We start from the raw sequence: 10,422 nt of genomic DNA on the forward strand, positions 1-10,422 counted from the left end.
GAGATCAGAACAAGGGTGGAGGACAAAAAGAGATCATGCTAACTTTGGGAAACCAGTGCAGAAGACTAGAGGTAAAGACAGAAGGAAGATATTAAAAACAAGAACAGAACAAGAACTACAAAGAGACTAGAACTAAACTCATATCCCTAAAAACAAGATCAAACAATGAAAGACAAAAGCAAACACACACACACAATGACAACAACAAAGAACAAATAAGAGAGAGACAGACAGACAGACAGACAGACAGACAGACAGACAACTTCTATGTTTGTCTCTGCTGTCACTGGTAGACAACATGTGGAGACACAGGTTCATGTTGATTTATTCCAGCAAGCTAGCAGTAGCTTTCTGATGTAGTGGTTAATCTCAGTGAGCTTACACCTGTTGATAGAGACCAGACTCATTCGGTCTGAAGCCATCAGTGCATTTTCTATGGGGCTGAGCCCAGATAGGAGCTGCCAGATAGAATCTGCAGCTACTTTGAGAAGTGAGCTCAATCAGCGACTCTCCAAAATGGCTCCTAGTCAGTTGCTTTCTTGTATGGGACAAATGAGCCCTTATCTCTCACTGCCACCTAGAGCAGCCCTTCACATCCACTGCACATTTCTCCGTAGAAGCCTCTGGGCTTGCCAGTGATAACCCTGTGTCCACAGGTTTAAACTATTCCTCTCATGTAGTAAGTCCTATCTCAGGAACAAGGTGCCACTGGCTACCTCCTTCTTCTTCACTGAAGTTTCTCCTTTTACTCTCCCCATGGTCTTCAGCTTGCACTTTAGATCCTTCCTGGGTCCAGGGGACCCACTTCTCTCCTTCTCGTCTTCATGTGTGTTGCTATATTTTAGAATCTGCATGGTGATTCTCAACGAGGCTCTTCCTCTGCTGTTCACCACTTCCCCATTTTGGCTCCTCTGCCACAGGACTTCTTCAGGATAGGAAAAATTACTGGCAGGTACTGTGCTAGAACTGAACTATGCTTACAAACCAAGGGCCAAAATGTGTGTTCAATAAATACCAAAAATAGGAGCTTGGCATGGCAGCACACACCTGTAATCCCAGTTAGTTGGGATGTTGAGACATAAGGACTCCAAATTCAAAGCCAGTTTGCGTCTTACCAAAATCCTTTCTAAAATAAAATTTTTAAAAAGGGATAACTCAGTGGTAGACCACTTCTACATTAATGCTTCAACACTGCAAAGAAACAAAAACAGATTTATATAGAAAACAAACAAGATATGTGTGTGTATAAGTTTTTAGTTTTAAAATACTCAGCATTTAACTTACAAGCTAACACTTGCTTATTCATTGCCCAGATAAGTGATTTATTTTTCAAGAACTGCTCTATATGTGTATCTTTCTTTTACTCTTTTTTTTTTTTTTATGTATATGGTACAGGGTTTCACTACACAGCTCAGACTTATAGTGATCCTCCTCTTTTCAGCCTCCCCAGCACTGGGATTACAGGCATGTGCACCATATCCAGACTCAGTGGCTGGCTCAGTGCACCCGGAGGCGGGGCCCATGAGGCCTCTGGTGCCAGGGATCAAATCCCAGTCCTTGTGCTTGCCTAAGCAGGCGTCTAGTCCACTGAGCTATCTCACTAGCCCTTCAAGAACCTTCAAGACTTTCAAAAAGTCTCTACATTTTGCTTCGCTTGTTTTTGGGATACTGTGGATAAAAGCAGGGTGCTCTACCACTATGGAGAATTGATAACTGGTGTTTATCTTGTAACACCCAGCTATAAATGGTGTGGTGCTGGGTGTGCGCAGCCCATCTGAGGACTGTGGCCAACAAAATGAAAGAGAATGAGGAGGAGGAGGATCAGAGGTAGGGGGAAGGGGGAGGAGAAAAAGAGGCATTGTAGGGAGCTGTTCAATCTCTTAGAGCTGTTGGTTCTCTTGGAGGAGCTTGTCATGATGGCTTTCCTGATATGAGCCCATCTGTTTTTCAACATTGGAGAAGCTCAGGACCTTGTCACTGCAAATGGCTAAGGTTCACTTTGGGGGATCTCTGCTCCTTACTTGGAGTGTAAGTAAAGGAGGCTCCAGTGCAGAACCCTCAGCCTACTGGCATGGATCCTTCATCCCGCTGGCACACACTTTCTAGCCTCCACTCTGACCTTAGAATCTTTGCAGTGCAAATCTTTGAAACAAGAAGAGATATTGTCATGGGCTCTAGGCCTCCTATTGGACTTGTGGCAGGAGGATGGCTTTTTATGGGCTCTAAGTCTTCAGCTGGACTCATGTAGGACACTGCCATGGAATCCAGCCCCTCAGCTATATTCTTTGGGTTTTTAGCATGTGGACAGAATTCCTGCAACTCTTTTTAAAAACTTGACTCTTTGGGTGACTACTAGAAAATAATCCTGTAAATTATGTGTCCTGTATTAAATTATTTCCCTTGCAAACCCTGACTACAACAACCACTGAACTACATTTCCAACCTTTTTCTAATTTTCAGACAGCAATTCAGTAAATTGCCCAGGCTGTCCTTGAATTTGCACTCTTCCTCTCTCAGACTCCCAAGTAGCTGGAATAATAAGCATATACTACCAAGGCTGGCTAAGCCTTTGGATTTAAAAAATAAGGAACACACACACACACACACACACACACAAGTGATATAAGAACAAAATCTATTTTATGATTCCTGAGGTCAGTGAACTTTTTTAAATATACAGGTAGCCAGGATCCACTTATATGTATGCATGTCAACTCAAATTCTCCTAATGGGGTACATTGATGAATTAACATATATCATAAGAATAATGAATGCTACACAAGAAAGGGTAAAGCTAATCACTATGTGCGAAGGGAATTTGAAATCACTTTTATCAAAGACAGAAAATTCTATTCTTTAACAAATACTTTTCCTGACAGTTGTTGGCATTAACATTAAATTGTTTATTTAAGTATCCAAATATTAACTATATAATAATTTGGAATTTTCCTTCTATAGTGTTGCTCTGCCTCTCTTTATGCTCAGAGACACTCCAAAATCCTAACCTACCTAGTATCCTGCTTTAAAATGTATAACCTACTCTTTCCTGAAATTTTGTCACTTTTTTCCTTTTTCAGGCCAATTCACCAAATATCCCCTATTCTTCCCTTCCTCCCCCTGCTCTTCAAGCTTCAATACTCAGGTATAGAGAAAGAAAGACAAACAGACAGATGCACAGACAGAAACATACACACACACCTTATATAAGCATAGCGATGGACATCACAGGATTTAAGTCTACCTGATTCCTCTGCAGGTAGGATCTCTAACTTAGCCAAAACTCTAACACTAGTTAGCATGAACTGTGATGATTATAAATTTCCTTATTATATTCATGTCAAATTAGAGGCCCACACTACCACATCTAGCTACTTTTTTTCTTTTTAAATACCTAGCAGTGATATACTCCAGTGAATATTCAATAAGTGGACCTTTGTTAAATCACTGCTTGCATTATTAATGTTTGTTAGGTCAAAATTTTAGTTTCTGGGTAAATGTTGTAAATTGCCATCAGACTAATGTCACAGATAATTTCAGGATAAAATTCATATGACTCTAAACACATCTAGATCACAATACTTTAAAAAGTTCTATAGAAACTCATATTCTCATCCTGTTAACACTTATAATTACTTTCTTCAAAGAAATTTATGTTCTTCTATAAAATTTTCAGTCATCTGCCAATGATGAACAGATACATTGCTTAACCACAACTACTAACTGAGCTGTAAACAATTGTGCTTTCACTTCTTGATTCCACATATTTTGCCTTTTCACCCAGTTTAAGATATTCCTTTCCAAAACCCACAGTAATTCTTAGCATGAAACAGAAATCTGAAACCCAACTCCCTCCGCTAAGAAAACTAAACTAAGCAAGAAAGACTGATCAGGCAACTGGAACGTTTATCACAACACAGGAATGAGAGTAACTGAGTCTTAGTTGAGCTCCTCAGCCTCCACAGATCACAGTGTCAGTTACTTCTAATGGGGTATGCCACTGCAAACTGTTCTTTAGGGATAGCCTACACAGTCCTGTAGAAACTGAAGGGCCCACTAAAGCTCGCATTTTTAAGAAATTTAAGTAGGCAAAATACATACAAAGACTGTAAGACAGCAAGTGATCCTTCAGAAAAGTTACACTAGACCAAAGGTAAGACTGTTAAACGTTACCCCAAAATTCATGCACTGAAGCCTTAACTCCTTGTGTGGCTATATTTAGAGACGGGGCCCCTTCAGAATAATTTATGTTACATGAGGTATAAAGATGAGACTCTAATCTGAATTAGTGTCCTTATCTGAAGATACACCAGAGAACTTAATCTTCACATAAGTACATAAAAAGGCAGAGATAAAGGTAACTGCCTGCAAATTAGGAAAAAAGACACTCTTTAGGGCTAGCCATGCTCCTACCCAACCTATCCTCCAACACTGTGAGAATACATGTCTACTGTTTATGCCACGGGGTCCATTATATTTTATTAGAGCAGTTGAGGTGACTAGGATGTAGGTGACATGGCACAGACAGGGCCACCTGGAATGCACATAGATACACAGCTAATCGGTAGCCTCTTTACTCTGAGGATCCATAAAGTAAGTTCTTCTTTACCTAAAAACTTCCTTATTTAAAATACCTTATTTCATACTTCTTTGGGTAATATTTTGGACTCAGAAAACATGCTTAAAAGTCATACTGAGAGTACTTCCTCCCTGGTTCCGCCAAAGAGAAAGAGAAAGAGAAAGAGAAAGAGAAAGAGAGAGAGAGAGAGAGAGAGAGAGAGAGAGAGAGAGAGAGAGAGAGAGAATATGAATACTTCCACACAGGTAAAATCGCCATGCAAGACTCGCATGTGACTATGGGGAAAAAGGTGAAAAAGGCCCTAAAAAGAAGAAGAAATGAAAATAGTGGCCAGGGCTGTGGCCTCAGAGCTGGATGATGAGGTCTGAGACGCTTCGGACAATGGAGGTTCTGGAGGCAGCTGTGGGCTGTCTGATGATGAAGTGGTGGAAGCAGACAATAAGGAGCATGCTGAACCCCGGGACAAACAAAAGGGGCCAAGACTAATGCAGGCTAGGCAGATGCCATGGCTAAAACCCTTAACAAGAAAAAAAGTCCACCATTCTCATTAAAAACAAAGAGCTGGAAAAGGAATAAAAGAGGCTGAAACAAGAAAGACTAGAGAAAAGAAAACAGCTTGATAAGAAGCAAGAGTGAGAAATGTTATATGTAGAGCAAAGTCAGATGTTGTCTAAGACAAAGACAGACAGGAATCTTCAGAGAACTGCAATGAGGGGTGTGGTGCAGTTATTCAACACTGTTCAGAAACATCAGAAGAACATGGACGAGAAGGTTATAGAGGCTAGAGGATCTGTTAGAAGGTGTGCTAAGTTGGTATCAAGTGTGTCCAAGAGAGATTTCATCAGTGTTCTCAGAGGAATGGATGGAACTACAAATGAGAAAAGTTCATTGGAAAAGAACCCAAAAGCCAAACAGACCAAAGTAAAATCAGCAGAGGGCCCAGGTTGGAACATTCTGCAGGACAATTTCATGCTGGGAGCCTCCATGAAGGACTAGGACAAGGAGAGTGATGGCTGAGACAGCAGTTCGAGGCCTGTGAGTGACTGAGGCCTACAGCAATGATGCTGTAGATGAGGTAGAGAGAAGGAATTGTGAGGATCTGTGAGCCAGAAATTTGCTGGCTTTGTTGTTCCTTCTTTTCATGTAAATTTTCTCTAATTAAGATATTTTTAGCCCTTATATAATTGTTTTTCCTCCAGACATTGTAAAAATAAGTATTTTTGCTTGACCAGTAGGATTTTCATTTTGGTAGGGTCCTGACATATTGACACGTCTTGACCAAAGACATTGGTGTGGTTTTAGTGTCACTGGTGTTTTAAGAATTAAAATGGAAAAAAAAATTAAAATGAATTATTTCAAGTTAATATTTTTCTGCCTTCCAGCTCAGAGATGTATATGTCTGCAGTTTGTTGAAATAATTGGTATCATTTTCTTTGTTTGGTTTAGTAAACTGTTGAGAAAAAAAAAAATCATACTGAAAACAATTTTTAAAAGGTCATAAGGCTAAAGAAAAACTACATAAACAGACATCTAAATATGTCTATTTTGGGGGGCTGGTGAGATGGCTCAGTGGTCTAAAGCACCTACTTAGAACAAGCTCAGCAAAGCACAGGGACCATGGTTCAATCCCCCAGCACCACATGCCAGTCAGCCCCGCCCCCTGGTGGGCTGAGCTGGCCACACACACACACAACAAAAACAAAATTTAAAAAAAAAAAATGTCTATTTTTATAAAGGGAGCTTCAATGGAGAAATAAATATGTTTGGAAAATGTTCAGGAACCCATCTTTAAAATAGCAAATTACTAATTATGAGCAGTCACTCTCGTCCTCTAGGGTTAACAGGCTTACAAACCTACTCTCATCTAATCTTATGAACACTTGAAGTATGCACACACACATCTACAAAACAGCATCTCCATTAAGTATGCAACTATTTGTTTACATAGCAGAAAGAGTTAGAAATACAACACCAATGAACAACCAAACCCAGGGTGTCCCTAAAGGCACTCATTCTCCATCCTTATTCCACCACTAATTCCTCAGTCCCTGCTCCTCTCTATAATGAGTATGAATAAGGATATTTTAATAATCAATTTCTTTTTTTTTTTTTTTTTTTTTTTTGGCGGAACCAGGGATTGAACTCAGGCCCAACTGAGCCATCTCCCCGGCCCCTAATAATCAATTTCTAATTTATCAGTTAAGTCACTGTATTTGGGTAGAAACGCAAAATCTATAATAAGCTGGAACATCATGTGTATGAATGGGAACACAGCAAATTCACAACTACTAAACACAGCATGTGATGTAGCCTTGGAGACACCTTCTTCCCACAGCACTGTAACAGACGGGAAAGAAAAGAAAAAATGAGAAGTAAACTTAAGCTTAAGTATTAAAATGAAAAGACATAACAAAAACAGTGACCATTACCATAAAAGTGCTTCCCTGGAAAGAAATGCAGCAAAAGACCAGTGAACTTCAGTGTTAGAAAAGTGCAAGGGAAATCAAACACAGGGACTGCAAAGTTAAAAGTGCTCCAAGAAAAATTTTCGCATTGGATTACCACATAAGGACAGGTAAAACAGGAACAAAGAACCTTTTTCTTTTTCTTTCTTTTTTTTTTGGCGGAACCGGGGATTGAACTCAGGCCCTTATACTTGCCAGGGAAGCACTTATTCTACTGAGCCATCTCCCTGGTCCCAACAAAGAACTTTAAATATAGAAACTCAGGGTTTAATAAAGTTATTTCTCAATAAAGAAACTAAGGCATGCATAAAGTACATATAGGCCTTAAACCATGGCAGAGTTGGAACCAGAACCAGCTCTGCTAACCATAACCCTTTTACATTCATATAATATTTAAAATATATAATATTTTTAAATTTCCCACTGGTTTAATATCCTATTTTAAAATTCATATAATGTATAATAAGAGTCATATAATATTTTAAAATTCCCTACCGGTTTCATGAGTTACCAGTCACAGGGCTGTAAGACTCATGCATATTTGAAGCACTTTGTACAGTTATTATACTTTATATAATTATATTACTACAAAATACTGTAAGTACAATTATAAACTAAGCATTAAGAGAAAAAATATATATGAGACTTAGTGGCTAGGCATATACCATGAAAGTTACCACGTGGTGCTAGAGGGAAATATATACTGTTCAGTGCAAGTACAGTGCACATGGAAATGCGACAGTAAAAACTGAGACCAGACAACTAGGCTGAGAACATGATGAAGAATGTCATTCCAAAGCACTCCATGGTAATAAACATTTATTTCAAAGACACTAGAGACTTCATGGAAATTTTTAAAGTAGCATAGTAATATCAGATTTGTTTCTTAAGATAATGACCCTTACAGACTGAAAATAAGAAAAGACTGGTGTTAAGGAGACTGGATGAAGACTGTTAGAACAATCTAAGCATGAGAGAATAAGGGCTTGAACCGAAGTAGCAGAGTGACGGGATAAATGAAGTTATCTGGTTTGAGAAATAGTTCTTGAGGTATAATCATCATCATCTGGGGACCAGATGAGCTAAAAAAACATAAGAGAAAGGCTGAAGTCTTGTAGGTTAACAGGCCAGGGAAAGCCAGGTAGGGGACTTAGAAACAGCAGAACAGGGGCAGGGCTAGGAGACCCAACAGGACAGACAGGGGTAGTCAGGGGAAGTGGGATAGGGAAGCTGTCACAAAGATCTCCAATCTCCCAGAAAGTGCATGCTGAACATGAAGTACATATGTCCAGGGAATAAGTCTGAGAAAGTCATGTTGAAGCAGTATTTGGGAGAAGTAAACAAAGAAAGGTAGATGAAAATGAAAAATGGGATACAGCAAATCAGGAGTGTGTTATCCTTGAAACCATGAAGAGCAACCAGCCCTAAACATGCTACACAGAGTCAACTAGAAAGGTGGTGATTTCTGTGCACTGGTGCAAACCAAGCCAAGTCACGCTGCGATGCAAGAGGAAGAAATGTGGGCTGCAGACAGTTCTTTCAAATTTCTATCTCAATACAAAAGTGCAGTTTTCAATGTTGTCCAACTATACAAAGACTTTACTAATTGAAGAACATGTTTACAGAGGATTGACAACTGGTGGTCAACTTGTAACACCCTGCTGAACTGAACCAGTGTGATGCTGGGTGGGAGGCCCACCTGAGGATTGTTGCTAGCAGCAGAAGGGGCAGAACTGGACAAGAAGAGAGTCTGTCAGTGAAGCTACCGGAAGCTGAACTCAGCTGTTCTCATCGTTGAAGGAGCTTGGAACCTTTTGTTGCTGAGAATGACTGCAGTACACTTTGGGAGAGCTCTGGTCCTCACTTTGAACACTGCTTCCTGGCTTTGGAGGGGAAGATGGTGTACAGCTCAGACTCCTGAAGAAGCTTGTCATTGGCTTTTCTGATAAGAAGCTGGCTTTCCTTATTGTTGGAGGAACTTGGGACCTCACTGCTGCCAAGGATGGCTTACTTTTGGGGGAGCTCTGGCTCTTAAGCATCTCCTTCTGGCTCTCGCGCTGATCTGCTAGCACAGATGCTTCATCCTTCTGGCACGAACTTTCTAGCATCCAGCACTGACCTTTGGGCCTTCCCAGTGCAGATCCATGAAACTGGCCTGCATGAGACATTGTCATAGAGTCTAGGCCTTCAGCTGGACTCAAGCAGGACATTACCACAGGATCCAGGCACTCAGCCAGGCTTCAGCGTGTGGACAGATTTCCTGCACTCTCTTTGAAAATGATTATTTAGGTGACTATTACAAAATAATCTTATAATTAAGTGTCCTATATTGTACTGTTGTCCCTTGCAAAAGCCCAAACTACAACAGTGTTCCATTTGTCCCCTGAAAAAGTTTCATACAGTAACAGAAAAATAAACCTACTGCTGTTTTTGTTCAAAAAGAACTAGTGTATAACAAATAGCAGTGCTCTTAGATCACCTTCTTTCTCAAAGACTGCAACTTCACAGTGCGACCACGTCAGGACCATGTGGCCTGTGGACCCACTCCCTCTCAGTAATGTGTCCTGAAAGATGAGAAAGAAGGACTGGGCCTATATATAAACAGGCTTCTTCAAAAACTAGTATCCCAATGGAAAACATATAACCCCTTTGAAAATAAAAATAAGCTAAAGAAGTTTGGAAAACTAGATTGGTGGAAAGGTAAAGATGACATACACAAGATTTCAGAGCATGGCAAAGTGCCAATGTGATACTGGAACTAGTCTGACATGGTAAAATAAAGAGCTACTAAACAAGAAAAAAATGTTAAGAAGAAAAGGAAAGGAAAGGGAAAAGGAAAAGTAGGAGGGAAAGATGGAGGGCGGGAGGGAGGGAGGGAAGCAGGCAGGCAGGCTGCTTTGCTAGTATTAATAGTTTTTTGAATGTCAAAGACAAAATTTCAACATATAATTTCATCATTAAGGAAGTACCTTTTTTTTTTTTTTTTCTGTATTTAGGACAGGGTCTACAGGCTCTACAAGGTCTCACTATGTAGATGAGACTTGTAGTGATTCTCCTGTTTCTGCCTCCCAAGTGCTAGGATTACAGGCAGCACCACCACACCCAGTCTCAATCACCATCTCAGCATTCCCTGAGGCTGGCACAGCACACCAGGAATCGAACCTGCCCACTGCACTCTGCCTAAGCGGGCACTTTAGTCCACTGAGCTATCTGGCCAGCCCGGAAGTCCCATTTTTAACCCTATAAATAAATTCTTATTATCAGATATATGGAATTAATAAGAAACACATTTTACCCACTATATAATACATTTAGAATGAATTAACTTCGCAGTCATATTTTTGCATCATTTATAACAACAGCAGATTCTCTTAAACTTCA

At 40.1% G+C, this 10,422-nt stretch overlaps 1 protein-coding gene and 1 pseudogene across 1 annotated transcript in view; one reads left to right on the forward strand and one right to left on the reverse strand.

The window, feature by feature from the left end:
* Spidr (scaffolding protein involved in DNA repair) overlaps window positions 1-10,422 on the reverse strand; it is a 380,505-nt gene that overhangs the window by 312,556 nt on the left and 57,527 nt on the right. The gene's annotated exons all lie outside the window — the stretch shown is intronic.
* On the forward strand, window positions 4,833-5,593 carry LOC105742474 (annotated as a pseudogene).

The sequence above is a fragment of the Octodon degus genome, unplaced genomic scaffold (assembly GCF_000260255.1).
Source record: "Octodon degus isolate 3935 unplaced genomic scaffold, OctDeg1.0 scaffold00054, whole genome shotgun sequence".
Taxonomy (NCBI): Eukaryota; Metazoa; Chordata; class Mammalia; order Rodentia; family Octodontidae; genus Octodon; species Octodon degus.